At 41.2% G+C, this 17,878-nt stretch overlaps 1 long non-coding RNA gene across 11 annotated transcripts; it reads left to right on the top strand.

The window, feature by feature from the left end:
• Window positions 1-5,384: 5,384 nt before the first annotated feature.
• LOC110494287 (uncharacterized) lies at window positions 5,385-10,176 on the top strand. 11 transcript variants are annotated; one of them, XR_016487966.1, is made up of 7 exons: window positions 5,778-6,395; window positions 7,880-7,952; window positions 8,417-8,509; window positions 8,637-8,736; window positions 8,825-8,914; window positions 9,506-9,625; window positions 9,737-10,176. It is a non-coding gene; the product is annotated as an uncharacterized LOC110494287 (long non-coding RNA). The 11 variants fall into 11 exon arrangements; XR_016487971.1 differs by having other exon boundaries at window positions 6,290-6,395; window positions 8,443-8,509; XR_016487965.1 differs by lacking the exon at window positions 5,778-6,395 and adding an exon at window positions 6,870-7,144.
• Window positions 10,177-17,878: the final 7,702 nt, after the last annotated feature.

Consider the following 17,878-nt stretch of genomic DNA (forward strand, 5'->3'; position numbering starts at 1 on the left):
TCACTGTGATGTAGATGACCATTTTTGGCTAAATCCTCAAGACAGGCTTGATGCAAATTAATGCATGCTAAATGTGGTGTTTTATTTTCATTCATTTAATTTGTTTAATTTCTTACATTTGATTACAGACAGTACACCAATGTTGCAATTATTTATATGAATAATATATTTTGTTGCATGAATGATTGTAGAGGATGTCTTCATTGATCCCACCTTTAATTAAACATTGGATAGATATTATGGAAATGAATTTTCTGTACATTTTGTTGGGTTATGTAAGTGTATTGCCTAATGTGTAAACTGTGTAATCTACTGTAATTGACAGTACTGTAGCATATTACTTTCAGCACTTCTAGGGGCGATTTGAAACACACATAGCACTTTTTTGCTATTAGATTAACTGGTAATTAAAACAAATCAATTGAAAAGATATCGTTATGTTTTGTTTTGGTGATTAAACCAATGTTTTCATTACATTTCACAATGAACGTATATGTTGAATCAATGGTTGTGTGGTGAGAGATGTTTACAGTACAAATGAAAGCACAATGATGGGTTTTGACTGAAAGATTGGCTCCGTTACAAGTGTGACCGGTTTAGAGTTTTGCACTAAGAGTTGTGAAAATGTACTACATACACTACATGACCAAAAGTATGGGCATTAATATGGAGTTGGTCCACCCCCACCCTCCCTTTGCTGTAATAACAGCCTCCACTCTTCTGGGAAGGCTTTCCACTAGATGTTGGAACATTGCTGCGGTAACTTGCTTCCATTCAGCCAAAAGAGCATTAGTGATGTCAGGCACTGAACCATGAAAACATCCCCAGACCATTATTCCTCCTCCACCAAATTGTATTGTTGGTGTGATGCATGCAGGCAGGTAGTGTTCTCCTGGAATCCGCCAAACCCAGATTAGTCCGCCAGACTGCCAGATGGTAAAGTGTGATTGATCACTCCAGAGAACATGTTTCCACTGCTAAAAAGATGAATAGGACAGGGCTCAAAAGAAGGATGGGACATGGCTCAAAAGAAGGATCGGATATGGCTCCAAAAAAGGATACGACAGGGCTCAAAAGAAGGATAGGATATGGCTCAAAAAAAGGATAGGACATGGCTCAAAAGAAGGATAGGATATGGCTCAAAAAAAGGATAGGACAGGGATCAAAATAAGTATAGGATATGGCTCAAAAAAAGGATAGGACAGGGCTCAAAAGAAGGATAGGACATGGCTCAAAAGAAGGATAGGACATGGCTCAAAAGAGGGATAGGACAGGGCTCAAAAGAAGGATAGGACAGTGCTCAAAATAAGGATAGGACAGGGCTCAAAATAAGGATAGGCCAGGGCTCAAAAGAAGGATAGGACAGGGCTCAAAAGAAGGATAGGACAGGGCTCAAAATAAGGATAGGACAGGGCTCAAAATAAGGATAGGACAGGGCTCAAAAGAAGGATAGGACAGGGCTCAAAATAAAGGATAGGACAGGGCTCAAAATAAGGATAGGACAGGGCTCAAAATAAGGATAGGACAGGGCTCAAAATCCTCAGATGAAAATAATACAACAAATGTTTTGTTTGAATCAGTAATGTTACACATGCACTACTCTTTATTGCAGCAGCCAACTGTATGACTATCTGTGCCTTTATATAAATAACACAGACAGAACTGTAGGGGTTGGGGGAGCTGTCTTTCTCCAGTTGTGTGTGCATAATCTGGAATAATCTGGATTAAGACTGTGGACTGGACAGCAGTACTGAAGCACTGTGTTTAATGCAGCTGGGTTATGTTGTTGCTGCATCTACAGTATAACACCACAGACAGTAAATGGTATAGAGATACTGCTGACGTTCCCAGGTTAAGTGGGTGTGATACTCATAAATTTAACCTGAGCCACAATAGTACAGGTCAGAACACAGGCCCTGAGCCTTTCTGAGGAATGAAGAAGACATGTCTCTACAGTAATTGTGTTACGATGTGGTGTTATGGGCTACTGTTCTGGACAATTGAGCTAAAGGGTAATTCAAAATGTTTATAGAGTTTTGCATAGCTATAGATGCTGTGTATAGATTTGGTACAATGTGTTCAGAGAATAATGAACTGTTTCATGTTTGTGAGTGTGTGGATGAGTGGAGGCAAAGAGAGGATATTGGAGGTAGTAGAGTGAGCTCTCCATTGCTGTACAGTAACCGCATGGTGGAGAGAGGGACTTTCTGCTCTGTGAGTGAGTCATATTGTGGTTCTCTACTCTGCCCGACTGGACAATATGTCTTTAAATGGCACACCCACAGTATCTCCAGTCAGTGCTTAAGTGAACCTCTTGTCTGCGTCATGGCCCACTACAGGTCAGAGAACAGCTTCCTTTCCCACACCTTAGCAACTCAGCTACGTGTGTGTAAGTAAGAGAGGTGGGTGGTGTAGGTATTTAAGTGTAGTTTCCTGCAAATTACACAACGCCTGAGGTTGTGAGTGGCAACGAACACTATGGTGATGTCATTATTGGTTTGTGAGAGTAATTGTCAATGAGACACACAATGACAAAAAAATCCCACTGAGTGATGTCATTTACACCCAGTAAAATGTGCAGCTATTTTCTGTTATGTTTTGTCAAATTGTATTCTGGTTTTCTGTTTTCTATCAGGTGTGCTGTGTTGTAAGACACCTTTTAAATTTTTTGTTGTGTTAGAGCACGTCTTTTGTTGCGATAACTACTATTAGCAGATAGCCATGTTTACTACACTGTTAGCCATTTTTGTAATTTTATCAGTAACTTACTGTATTTATCAACAGTATGATACTGTTTACAGTAGATACAGACAACAGGGTCCAGATGCTACAGGCTGGCCACTGGCAGGGCCAACCAAGCATAGAGCAGCAAACCTTGTGAAGATGTCAGTACACACAATACACTACAGCGGCCTATCATTCCTCCAGTACTGTACAGTACACAGTCAATCAGAGAAGTCTGTGTCTGTCAGTCTGCAAGCAAAAGTAATAACCCAAGGCAAGTAAAGAACAGACACCATTTTTGTAAAAATAAATATTTAACTAGGCAAGTCAGTTAAGAACAAAAATTCCTATTTACAATGACGGCCTACCAGAAGGTCAAAGGCCTCCTGCGGGGACGGGGGCTGGGATGTTTTTATTTTTTATATATATATATATATATATATACAGTTGAAGTTGTAAATTTACATACACTTAGGTTGGAGTCATTAAAACTCATTTTTCAACCGCTCCACAAATTTCTTGTTATCAACTATAGTTTTGGCAAGTCGGTTAGGACATCTACTGTGTGCATGACACAAGTCATTTTTCAAACAATTGTTTATAGACAGATTATTTCACTTACAGTTTACTGTATCACAGATCCAGTGGGTCAGACGTTTACATACACTAAGTTGACTGTGCCTTTAAACAGCTTGGAAAATTATGTAATGGCTTTAGAAGCTTCTAATAGGCTAACTGAAATCATTTGAGTCAGGAGGTGTACCTGTGGATGTATTTCAAGGCCTACCTTCAAACTCAGTGCCTCTTTGCTTGACATCATGGGAAAATCAAAAGAAATCAGCCAAGACCTCAGAAAAAAATTGTAGACCTCCACAAGTCTGGTTCATCCTTGGGGCAATTTCAAAACGCCTGAAGGTACCACGTTCATCTGTACAAACAATAGTACACAAGTATAAACACCATGGGACCACGCAGCCGTCATACCGCTCAGGAAGGGGATGTGTTCTGTCTCCTAGAGATGAACGTACTTTGGTGCGAAAAGTGCACATCAATCCCAGAACAACAGCAAAGGACCTTGTGAAGATGCTGGAGGAAACAGGTACAAAAGTATCTATATCCACAGTAACAACGAGTCCCATATCGACATAATCTGAAAGGCCGTTCAGCAAGCAAGAGGCCACTGCTCTAAAACCGCCATAAAAAAAGCCAGACTACGGTTTGCAACTGCACATGGGGACAAGATTGTATTTTTTGGAGAAATGTCCTCTGGTCTGATGAAACAAAAATAGAACAGTTTGGCCATAATGACCATCATTATGTTTGGAGGAAAAAAGGGGAGGCTTGCAAGCCAAAGAACACCATCCCAACCGTGAAGCACAGGGGTGACAGCATCATGTTGTGGGGGTGCTTTGCTGCAGGAGGGACTGGTGCACTTCACAAAATAGATGGCATCATGAAGAGGGAAAATGATGTGGCTATATTGAAGCAACATCTCAAGACATCAGTCAGGAAGTTAAAGCTTGGTTGCAAATGGGTGTTCCAAATGGACAATGACCCTAAGCATAGTTCCAAAGTTGTGGCAAAATGGCTAAAGGACAACAAAGTCAAGGTATTGGAGTCACCATCACAAAGCCCTGACCCCAATCCTATAGAAAATTTGTGGGCAGAACTGAAAAAGCATGTGCGAGCAAGGAGGCCTACAAACCTGACTAGGTTACACCAGCTCTGTCAGGAGGAATGGGCCAAAATTCACCCAATTTATTGTGGGAAGCTTGTGGAAGGCTACCTGAAATGTTTGACCCAAGTTAAACAATTTAAAGGCAATGCTACCAAAAACAAATTGAGTGTATGTAAACTTCTGACCCGCTAGGAATGTGATGAAAGCAATAAAAGCTGAAATAAATCACTCTCTACTATTATTCTGACATTTCACATTGTTAAAATAAAGTGGTGATCCTAACTGACCTAAGACAGGTAATTTTTACTAGGATTAAATGTCAGGAATTGTGAAAAACTGAGTATAAATGTATTTGGCTAAGGTGTATGTAAACTTCCGACTTCAACTGTATATAGGACAAACACATCACAACAAGAGAGACACCACAACACTACATAAAGAGAGAACTAAGACAGCATTATAGCATGGCTGCAACACATGAAAACACAGCATGGTAGCAAAACAACATGGCAGCAGCAGAACATCGTAGCAGCACAAGACATGTTACAAACATTATTGGGCACAGACAACAGCACAGGGCAAGAAGGTAGCGACAACAATACATCACGCAAAGCAACCATAACTGTCAGTAAGAGTGTCCATGATTTCATCGGATATGAGTAGACAGATATTGGAATACATGAGAGAAAGATGTTTGACCCAGCATCAGAGGATACATTCCAGGGAAAGAAAGAGAGAGAGAAAATTTGAAAAGAGAGAAAGATGGAGAATAGAGTCAGAGACACCATCAAAGAGAGAGAGAGGGGGAGGGAAAGAGAGAAAAGGAAAATATAGAAAGACGGGTAGAAGAAAGAGAGAGTTATCTGAGTAGTCATGTCCTGGGCTGTTTGATTGTTCTTGGTGTGTTCCAGCGAGCCAGCAAACAGACAGGAAACAAGAGGAAGAGGATAAGACAGCAGAGTAGAGAAGAGAGGAGTGACTCACTCTGCTCAGTCCTGTGGTTGTGGTGGTCTTGTGATTACTGCTCCCATTGCTTTCTTGCTCTCTCTCTCTATCTCTCTCTCTCTCTCTCTCTCTCTCTCTCTCTCTCTCACTCACACACATTGTTACTGTCTGTATCTACAGATTCTTTCTTCTGGTGAAGACACAGCATGGTGTGGTGTGGTGTGGTGTGCATGCGCGCGTGCCTGCCTGCCTGCCTGCCTGCGTGCGTGCCTGCCTGCCTGCGTGCGTACCTACGTGTGAGCGAGCATGCGTGTGTCACACCCTGGTCTGTTTCAACTGTCTTTGTGCTTGTCTCCACCCCCCTCCAGGTGTCGCCCATTTCCCCCATTATCCCCAATGTTTTTATACCTGTGCCCTCTGTTTGTCTGTTGCCAGTTTGTTTTGTTTGTCAAACCTACCAGCGGGTTTCCCCTTGCTCCTGTCTTTTTCTAGTTCCTGTTTTCTAGCTTTCCCGGTTTTGACCATTCTACCTGCCCTGAGCCTGCCTGCCGCTCTGTACCTTGTCACACCACCCTGGATTATTGACCTCTGCATGCCCTGACCCCGAGACTGCCTGCCATTCTGTACCTTACGGACTCTGATCTGGATAACTGACATCTACCTGCCCTTGACCTGTCGTTTTGCCTGCCCCCTGTTCTAGTAATACACTTTTGTTACTTCGACACAGTCTGCATCTGGGACTTCTCCTGAAACGTGATAGCATGTGTGTTTTCATACGAGCATGTCTGCGTGACTGTGTTTGTATCTGTGTATGAGGTACCCCATGCTCACACTATCTAACCTTCACTGCACCTGTCCCTACAACAACCCCTCAAGGCCTTGCCTTCACTTCCTCTCTCAGTTTCTCTGACAACTGTCTCATATTAACTCCCACTTTCACTTCCTGGTTTAAGCAGTGGCTGTCTTACAACAAACAAGAACAGGGCAAAGAAACCAGTCCTGCCAGGAAGACATAAAGGGAGATAAGAAAACAACAACATCAGTACAGGTAAAATGTATATGTAAAAAAATATATATATTTATTGTAGTCCAATGTTTTATTGTGGTATTGAAAATATTTCATCACCACTATCAGTAAGAGTGATATTATTATTTTTGAACCTTTATATAACTAGGCAAGTCAGTTATTAAGAACACATTCTTATTTACAATGACGGTCTACATCGGCCAAACCCGGACGATGCTGGGCCAATTGTGCGCCACCCTATGGGACTCCCAATCACGGCCGGTTGTGATACAGCCTGGATTCAAACCAGCGTGTCTGTAGTGACGCCTCTTAACACTGAGATGGAGTGCTTTAGACCGCTTCGCCACTCGGGAGAACAATGCCATTTGTTCAGATAACAGATGATTTATTGATCTATTAAATAATTCCTTCAGGCATCAGTCTCACTTCAGAATCCAAACCGGATGTAATATATTTCTTGCCACTAGTTGGCTTTGTGACGCTAGTCTGATTTCCAATAGCGAACACTGTAAACAGAAAGAGTTGCGTACTTCTTCACCCAGCACGGTCACTGAGCTGGCAAGCTAAAGTTAGCTAGTGAGTCACAGAAATGTACGTTCAGTCTGTTAATTATTTCAGTCCGATTGGACTTATCCTACTCAAATCAACATGGCTCAACATAGTTTTTCGTTTTTGACCTCGACATTCTTGCTGGATAGATACTTTGATAGCTAACATGTGGGCTAATCTCCTGTGGATGCCTCCCTCTAGTTCCCTAGAGCAGCAGACCGGTTAGTCAACTTTGCTTTCGAACATTGTAATCATCTGTAAAGTTGTTTTACATTAAATCACACTAGCTAGCTAGCTATATTTTGTTAAAAAGCCTGTTGATGTAATTGGTTGTTTATTTGGAGCTAGCTTACTAAGCTATCACTAGCTAGCTAGGTGGTTAATGTGGCGTAGGCAACAGTACCTTTACAGTGTTACTGAATGACAACAATATAGCCTTGTAGTTGGCAAGTTGGTTGATATGGGGTGCAGTAGGCTATAGTACAACAGTACTAAATGATAACAACGTGCCTTGTCACTAGCTAGTAGTTGGTTGATGGGGTGTGGTAAATTAGGCTACAATACAGCAACAATAGCCTTCCTACTGTTCTGTTATTCGTTGGGTCTGGAAATGGTTAAATTAGATAATATTATAGAAATATCACACATTCCTGCAGCTGGGGTGGTGTCACATTGTCTTTATCCATACCATAGCTGCAGCTATGCCTTTTACTTGAGAGCTCTGTCTTTGCCAGGTCTCCCTTGACAAAATAATGTTTTTTTTGACCTGGTAAAATAAGCTTGTGTCCACTCTCACTAGATATAATTGTGTGGTTCGGTGGCAGATTTTCAAAAGAAAATAGACATATACAGTATATCATCAGCAATTTTCAACCAGATAAGATACACAGCTAACCCACATTTAATTGAATTCATAAATGTGGACACTAATTATTGTTAATATTCCAATCCTCTAGGCCCTCCATTCCCAAACCTGAAGCCCCCTGTCCCCAGCAGGAAATACCAAGAAAAACTTCCTATTGAGGAAATGTAAGATAACTAACTCAATGTCATATTTAGATTTAGGGTTACTGACATGAACAGAAGCATATACAAGCAATTTATCAAATGTATTTTATAAAGCCCCTTCTTACATCAGCAGTTGTCACCAAGTCCTTATACAGATACCCAGCCTAAAACCCCAAAGTGCAAGCAATGCTGATGCATAAGCACAGTGGCTAGGAAAAACTAGAGAGGAAAACCTAGAGAGGAACCGGGTTCTGGGGGGTGGCCAGTCCTCTTCTGGCTGTGCTAGTGGAGGTTATAAAACAGTACAGCGTTTTAGGCCAGATCGTTCTTCAAGATCGTTCTGCCTCAGGTCCTGCAGCCTTTATTTAATTGTTGTAGACTAAGCCCTAGAGGTTTTGTAACGTCACAGGATTTAGCATACTTGTCAATCCAGATCTGAATATTTGATATCCTTTTTACTGTACACTGTTTTTTTTTCTCCTAAGCTAATCACTGAATGTCCTACTACAAGGATGTGGTCAGGTTGACACACTTATGAGCCACAATAACACAGATCACACACACCACAGATTGCGAGGGCAAGTACAATGATCAGTTGGGAAATTGAAGTCTGCTGCATGGTTGCCCCACATACAAACACACTTAATTTAGGTTAGTGTGTAGTCTAGGCTTTATCGTTAAAATAATATAGTGTCTATCTTTCAGATCTGTCAACTAGGCTCGGTGGGTGTTTCCACAAAGATGTTCCAGACCTGGAGTGGCACGCTGGAACTTCCAGAGGCTTGTAGACCTGAAGCAGTGTGAGGTAGGTAATTATCACACACACGTATACACACTCACTCTGTTTTGGTGTATAATTATTTTCACTTATGAAAATTGTTCCTCTCTTTTAGATCTGACACCCCTACTAGCTCAACCACAGTTCTCACAGCTGCAGTCGTCTGCTCCTGCACCTGCTACACCGGCCACGACAGGTGATTCAGGTAATTATCACATGCTTGTATAGACACACGCATACTCTTCCTCACTTTGGGCTCTATTCAATCACATCCACTTTAGCCGACATCTGCATAGCAGTTGTTTTGGCGGTGTCTGAGATGAAACTGTGTTAGAGCTGTCAAATTCACCAGCGGCTCCTGGCATTATACCTAAAGCGGACATTGCCGTTGGCTGCACAGAGTCGTATTAACAGAAATCTCATGCAGCCCTGTTTACAAGTTAGAACACGGGAATTTGAGATGTAATCTCCACCTCATTTAGGCTGATATAAATCCTCATTATTTAGTTGAATGATTTAGAATTTGAGCATTATTTCTCTATAACCTGCACTTTCTCATTCTGAACTTGTAACGCGAGTAGGACGGGTGTAGTTTCGTGTCAGTGATCAACAGCAGCTTCTTCCTGATTTGACAGATCCTACTCAGTTATACCTCAGACACCGGCAAAACATCAGCTATGCGTGTGTCGGCTATCGCCGGTTAACTCTTAATCTGATTGAATCTAGGCCTTACACTCATTCAGTCTGTTTAGTTGTATGATTATTGTCAGTTAAGAAAATTATGCCTCTCTTTTAGATCTGCCACCCCCAGCAGTCCAGCAGTCCTCTGCTGTGGTATTTAATTTACCGGCTACACCGGTTCCTACTACACTGGCCGTGAAGGGAGAATCTTTTGAGGATTCCCAGATGGATACAGGTCATTTAGAATGATATTACATACACATACGCTCACTCACACCAACAGATGTGCACACAAACATGTTGTTGAACTGTATACTTACTGTCACGTTGTGCATCTCTCTTTCAGATCTGCCATGCACTCCACCACTACCCCAGACAGCCTCACCCAGAAGTGCATGCACCGGGCCTATCACAAAGCAGAGATGGGTGGCTGACAAGGAAAAATAAAATACAACATGCACACACACTCTCTCTGTTACACACACATTATCCCCAATGTAAATAAATTGTAATTATTTTATTTTAGGATTGGAGATATCTTACGCCTACATATTCATTATCAATAGCTACACAATTACTCTATCCAATCAAAGTGTGATTGATAATATTGTAAGATTATTGCTTAATTTGTAGTTTGAGGAAATTCTGTGTGCTTTTTTTCTGAGTTGAAAAACATGCCTCCCTCTCTCTCTCACTCACACACACCCAATGTAAATACATTGTTTATTTTATGTATGCTCTATTTTATTTGAGGATTGTGTGCAATAAAGTACATTCACAGTTAAAGCAACAGTTTGGTTTATTGGATATTTCTCTGATTAAAATAAATAAATGACCAAAAGGAAGTTGGCAGACCTACAACCAACCCCCTGGGAGTGTGTGTAGGTTTTGTCATCTGGAGCTGACACGGCCCCAACAGCCCTCACATATGTACAGGGTTCCCATGAGTGGCAGGCAAATATGTTTGTTTTGCAAAATACGTTTTTATGTACCAAGGCCATTCCCTGGCTACCCACCCAAATCGCTCAGGCTAAACTGACTTTTGTTCTCCACAATGAATGTATGTAAAACTCAGGATGAGATATCAGGCAACCAAGGCCAAGGAATGGCGAAAGAGATGACCTGGAGGGAGTTCCAGACCTCAGCTTTTTATGAAGCAGAAAACCACAGATGGTTGGCTAACAACAAAAAATGACACACACACACGTAAACACATTGTAATTACTTGTTTATTTTATATGTATGCTCCATTTTATTTTAGGTTTGGAGATATTTAGGGCTACAGATTGTTATCCATTTCCCACAACAGACATATGCAGTTGTGCTTACTCAGTTGGTGGAGAGGTCATGGTTAGGAGAAATGGTGGCTGACAAGGAAAAATAATAGAGTGACCAATAGTTACTGTATTGTGATAGTTTAGTGTTTTAATTACTCAACAAGTAGCGCCCCAAGATGGGATCCAACTGTGTCTCAAAAGCAGTATAAAAGGTCAAATAAGGTCACCAGAATTTCTGTTACAAGTCTGGCTCCCACGAATCAGGTGCAGGTGCTTACGCCAATCCACCTTCCCTATCCACAATGCCCTAGCAAAACCAAAACATACTAGAATGTAACAGCTCTCTCTGTTGCCCCTAGTGGCCATTTTACACGTCATTTCCCGACATCCTCAAACATGGATGCACGTCTAACCTGGCTGATTATGTCACCACTCTGAACAAACAATGCTTTTTAAAAAAGTAGACAGTGCAGGTGTGCCATGTATTTGTGCATATTTTTGCATTTACGTTCAAATGTCTGCAGAAGTTAAAGTGTTGCCCCTTTCTTCTCTTGTGAGGCATGTCCCAACATATACATGGTAATACAACGGTCAACAAACATGCCTGTCAATACAATGTTCAGTTCAATTAGCTGTAGCATGATATCAATATATTGCACAATACTACATACTCACCCAGATACATCTTGATATTAGGAAACTACAAGCCGTTAAAACAAATGGGTCATTCTCTGACTAAAATATCCTGTCACATTTGAACATAACAAGTCATTCCAAGAAATCATCACACAACTGTTTGTGTTATTTGGTGTTTGTACCTACTCCACATTTCACAACTACATACGCATTTCCACATTTCACATATTCCTATTTCGCAACTGTTTGAGCCACAATATTACATTACAGACCCATTCTGCCTCCTGCTGGATATATTTAGTACTATTTGACAGCATGATCCCTTTGCATTGTAGAGTGATGGGGACACCTGCTGGTGGCAGAAAACATGTGGACTGCTGATGTCCTTGAATGATTTGATTCATTTAAAGGCGTCCTTTTGCTTCCCATCTGAAAAAGTTATTGCATATACTATTTTCTACATTGCAGAATAATAGTGAAGACATCAAAACTATGAGATAACACATATGGAATCATGTAGTAACCAAAAAAGTGTTAAACAAATCAAAATATATTTGAGATTCTTTAAAGTAGCCACCCTTTGCGTTGATGACAGCTTTGCACACTCTTGGCATTCTCTCACCCAGCTTCATGAGGTAGTCACCTGGAATGTATTTCAATTAACAAGTGTGCCTTCTTAAAAGTTCATTTGTGGACAGTTTCATCAAGCTCTATGATGAAACTGGCTCTCATGAGGACCGCCACAGGAAAGGAAGACCCAGAGTTACATCTGCTGCAGAGGATAAGTTCATTAGAGTTTCCAACCTTAGATTGCAGCCCAGATAAATGCTTCACAGAGTTCAAGTAACAGACACATCTCAACATCAACTGTTCAGAGGAGACTGTGTGAATCAGGCCTTCATGCTTGAATTGCTGCAAAGAAACCACTACTAAAGGACACCAATAATAAGAAGAGACTTGCTTGGGCCAAGAAACACGGACAATGACCCAAAACAGCTCAAATAAGCAAAGAGAACCCCTTCAATGAGTAGGTGTTCTAAAACTTTTGACCGGTAGTGTATTATGACGACATTTTGTGACGTTGTTGCTCGTTTTGGTCTTCGGCAAAGGTTTCTTTGGATGTGCTCCCTCAGAACAACAGATCAATCAATACATGCTTTATTTCAAATGGGTATTGTGTCCATTCCTTATGTCACAGCTTACTGGAATACATTTGTCAATAATATCTGCTGGAAAAAAGTCTGGTTATTACAACACAAATACCTGCTCGTTAACAAGGTCAAAGATGTCTCTTTCAGAATGATCCATAAGTATTACCCTGCGAATCAATACCTGAAGAAACTCAAAAAAGACATTAACATTAACTGTACTTTTTGGGTTGAGCATCCAGAAACAGTTTTGCATTTATTTTTGTCATTGTCTACATGTAAAGAAATGACGGAAAGATATTCATAGTTTTATAATTGCTAATATTCTTGATGACTTTTGTTTTTTATGGGAGAATGTGCTGCTCAGTTTCCTTAACTGTAATAAGGATAAAGAAAAACAATTGTACCTCATCAATCTAATTGTGCTAATGGCAAAATGTAATATTCATAAATGTTAATTCACGAATGAACACTCTTCCGTGTTTTCTATAAGGAATTTGAACAGTACATTAAGACCATTCTACATTCTTCCATTAAGAAAGCTGTTAAAACAATCAATATGTGTGTATCTTTTAATGTCTTTGCATAATCTGTAGTTTGTTGTACTTCCTAGCATATGTTATCATTGTCTGTTTGCATACTTCTTGTATGTATACTGGTTTTTCTGTATATTTTATTTAAAAAATAATACGATTTATTCGGATGCTCCTGCACACATTTTTTCCTGAGGCAAGCCGAAGTTCGGTAGCTGAAGTCTACACCCCTTCGTTGGTGATTGGTCAACAGTTGGGATTCTTCGATTAAGTGTTTGTTGCACTGAGCTCACTAGCTTGTGGTCACAGATAGAACAAGAACATTGAGCTAACTAACAATGGATTAGTCATAGATAGAACAATGAGACAGATATTTCACCGGATGTATAAATGTGAAGCATCCTCTTAGCGTTTACACTCACTACCAAGTATGGTAGAGAGAGGAAGCCCACTGGCTTGCAGCGGGAGAAGATGGAACAAGGTGGATTTTGGCCGACATTCTGCACATTTTCTCAATAGTTTTTTGTTCCAAACAAGAATCTGTTATGAACAGAGTGGACTAAGTTTTGTAACATTACCCTTTGCAAAAATTCACATTGTTTAAAAGGAGTGTCAAGGCAAAATGAGTTACTGCACACATGCATTTTAAAGAGGAGGCGTTCTCTAACAGAAATATGCAGATGTATGCTAGAACGCGCCAGAGGGATCTCGCTAGCTCATGCTTGGCCCTGCCCACCTTCTTGCTGGTGCTGCCCACTATGACTCATTTGTTCCCATTGGTCTTGTTATTCTTTAAATTACGGATCGCAACCAACTGAAAAGTGCACACAGCGCCACCTACTGTACTGGAAAGTGAGGCTCGTTATTCATCTATAAATCTTATCTAGCCCTGTGTTCCACCAACTGTTCTGGAGTGTGAATTCATTACACTTTGAGACACAAAAAAGGGAGGGGAAAAGGGAAGAAAAATTGCCCTACCAACTAACCCTACACCCATTAAAACCTCACCAGTATTCCACTACATGGCCCTGATCTTACACCAGACCGGCAGCCTGGGAGGACGGGACTCTATCATTCAACACATCTTGTAACTCCTCTGCAGTAAAATCACACGTACACTAAAGTACCACTCTGCAGCTGCCACCACAACATCTATTTTCTGAGATGTATGTTTCATTTCTGCGTTACACTTAATAACCATGGAGATGAACACTAAGAAGCCAACCTTACCAAAGCACATGTTATTCCTACCACTCTATTGGCCTCGGTCTACTGACAAGTAACCTCTTAAGATCCCTTGCCCTGGACCCATCTTCCTCTACTACTCTCTTCACTGCCTCAGCATAAGACACCTCTGATCCTGGAAACCTCAACCTGTCTTTCTCTCAACGGACACTTCTGCTCTCCAACACCATAGTTCCCCCGTATAGTTAACAAACACAACCTTTCCCACAGATACTACACATTCCTTTTTGCTCATGCCCTCCTTCACACTTCTCACATCCAGGAACGTGCCCTCCTACACACTGCTGCAACATGACCATAAGCTTAGCACCTAAAACACCATAATGGGTTCTGGACAATAGCTCTCACGGGATAACTGACAGATCCTAACTTGACTTTGTTGGGTAAAGATTGCATCAAAACTCAGCAGGACAGACAGTGTCTTCTCCACCTAGTCTGCGTCGCACCAAATGGCAGGCATCACAGACATCGGGAAGTAATTCATCTTCCCTCTCGTCAACTTTGCATATTCAGCTAGCCATTGGCTCGACCAACTCCGTCCCCCCCCCCCCCCCCCCCTAGTTTTTCAAGTGAAGGTCTTTTAATGGAGCATGCGAGGCAAAGACATTTACTTCACCTAGCCGAGTTATGCTAGGAGGAAAACTGAACCTAGTATGCAGACGCCTTCAGGAAGAAAGTTGTATGGAAAAAAATGTCACTTTTGGAGTAACAACGACAATCTGCTTCTTTAAAGGGAAACTTCACCATTGTTCAACTTCATATTCATCATCTTCAACAACATTCCAACATTAACATATATGAATATGGTGGGTTTCTACCACAGGAGGTTGGTGGCACCTTAATTGGGGAGGATGGGCTCGTGGTAATGGCTGGAGAGGAATCAGTGGAATGGTATCAAATACATCAAACACATAATGTCCATGTGTTTGATGCCATTCCATTTGCTCCGTTCTGGCAATTATTGTGAGCCGTCCTCCCCTCAATAGCCTCCACTGGTTTCTGTGTTTTGTAGTAAAAACGGTAGAGGAAGATAAGTGTTTCCAATGACATCATCGGTGTGTATCGTGTGATCTTGACCAATTTACTAATTGGTTTATAATGTCATTGGAAACATTTATCTTGCTCTATATGTTTTACTACAAAACATAGAAACTGTACAATTGTCACAAATGTTGATGTTAAGGTGGTGCTGGAGAGGATGAATATAAAGTAAAAAATAATGTTACATTTCCCTTTAACTGCTAATGTCCCATTATTACATGATTGTTTGTAAGCATTATTGGGCTTATTTGTTCATGTTTAAACAACATCAGTATTGTATGTATAACCCATAATAATATACACATCAAGCATTTTAACAGTAGCTAGCGGTGTGTGGGTAAAATCACCGGGGAAGCCAATCCAGGGAAAAAAAAGCCATATTACAACCTATGTGTAACCTGTTAGTTCATATGCCTCGACACTGTGATATATACTGTAGGCCTCAGGCCAAGACAATAAGAAGACACAGTGGCAGAATAAATTCAACCAGACATTTGTTTCATTACAAAACCGGAGTTTTGACTATTGATTTAGAACCACACAGAGTTAAAGCAAGTCGCAAAGAAAACAGGAACTGCATCCACTATTCCAGCATCATTTCAACTTCAACATTTTATCATAATCTTATCACCTATGCTTAGTCTAATACATCCACAACTAAAAAATATAAAAAACGATTTAGTCCAATCAAAGTAAGCTAAATATGATGTGGCTGTTGATGGTACTGATTTCTGTGTGTGTGTGTGCACGGTGTGTGTGTGTGTGCGCGGTGTGTGTGTGTGTGTGTGCGTGGTGTGTGTGTGTGCGCGGTGTGTGTGTGTGTGTGTGCGTGTGTGTGTGTGTGCGCGGTGTGTGTGTGCGCGTGCGTGCAAGAAGAAAAAACATGTTGACTCACAATACTTGTAGAGAAATGCCAATGCCATCCTCCTCTTTCATGTTGCCTAAACGGTCTATGACTCTGTCATACAGTACATGCTTTTGGTTTTTATTTTCCTAGGCCACCTGGTTAAAAAACTTGCTTGCTAGCCTAACTTCCTTTCATGTGCATCGATGCGCCAGGCCGGCTAGTTAACATTCGCATACTACGTCTAGCTACATGTTGAACTTCAACCCTCTCAGTCCAGGGGTACGATATAATTTATTTATGGTTGGATCAGAATCCCTGTTATAATCATTGGACAGTATGGTGAATTAAGTAAAACCACAAGTCCAAATCCTTATAGCCATCCATGGTTAATTTAGGAGATGGACGATTTTAGCTCGCTAGCTAGCCACCGGAGGACAATAACATATAGAGATGAGATTTGTCCTGTCAATAATGATGTTTGGCTTGTGATGTGATTGGTCTGAAGCTAAATCCAAACTGGCTTCCCTTAAAACGTTTTTTTTTTGTGCACCAGGACCATTCACCGATGAGCTCACTCAGTGTAGCTCAATGCTGATTAGCTATGATTTTATTATTATTTATCAAGGGAAGCCAAATGCTTGTCGTCTTCCCTTGCATTCAATGCTATGGGCGGCAGCAATGTCATACTCTTCCTGACCAAACAGCATCAGATAATGTAGATATGCTACACATACTGAGACAGAGGGGCGGTGTTTCGTTCATTCGGATGCTTTCTCCGATGGAATACATTCAGCCTCTTGCGAATTGAAGAAAATGAAACACAGAGACTATAGAAAAATAATTTTGTATGTGTTTTCTTGGTAATTTTGGGGGGGAAGCAGGCCACTGTATTTACACACTGTCACTGACCCTGAATCTGCCAGGTCTATCCACTGAAAGATGGCTTGGTTAGAATCTGTTAGATTATTCTTTGGACACTGTGCTAACACTGTGCCAAACGAGCTTCAATGCCATACAACACTCCTTCCGAGGCCTCCAACTGCTTTTCAACCGATTGCTGCCCGCCCCCTCCCGCCCGACTAGCATCACTACTCTGAACGGTTCTGACTTAGAATATGTGGACAACTACAAATACCTAGGTGTCTGGCTAGACTGTAAACTCTCCTTCCAGACTCACATTAAGCATCTCCAATCTAAAATTAAATCTAGAATCTGATTCCTATTTCGCAACAAAGTCTCCTTCCTTCACAAACATACCCTCGTAGAACTGACTATCCTACCAATCCTTGACTTCGGCGATGTCATTTACAAAATAGCCTCTAACACTCTACTCAGCAAATTGAATGTAGTCTATCACAGTGCCATCCGTTTTGTCACCAATGCCCAAAATACTACCCACCACTGTGACTGTCGCCAAACCCACTGGCTCCAGGTCATCTATAAGTCTATGCTAGGTAAAGCCCCGCCTCATCTCAGCTCACTGGTCACCATAGCAACAGCCACCCGTAGCATGCGCTCCAGCAGGTATATTTCACTGATCACCCCCAAAGCCAACACTTCCTTTGGCCGCCTTTCATTCCAGTTCTCTGCTGCCAATGACTGGAACGAATTGCAAAAATCACTGAAGTTGAAGTCTTATGTCTCCCTCACTAACTTTAAGCATCAGCTGTCAGAGCAGCTTACCGATCACTGTACCTGTACAGAGTCTATCTGTAAATAGCACACCCAACTACCTCATCCCCATATTGTTACTTGCTCTTT

The sequence above is a fragment of the Oncorhynchus mykiss genome, chromosome 17 (assembly GCF_057628025.1).
Source record: "Oncorhynchus mykiss isolate SJ-2025 chromosome 17, ASM5762802v1, whole genome shotgun sequence".
NCBI lineage: Eukaryota > Metazoa > Chordata > Actinopteri > Salmoniformes > Salmonidae > Oncorhynchus > Oncorhynchus mykiss.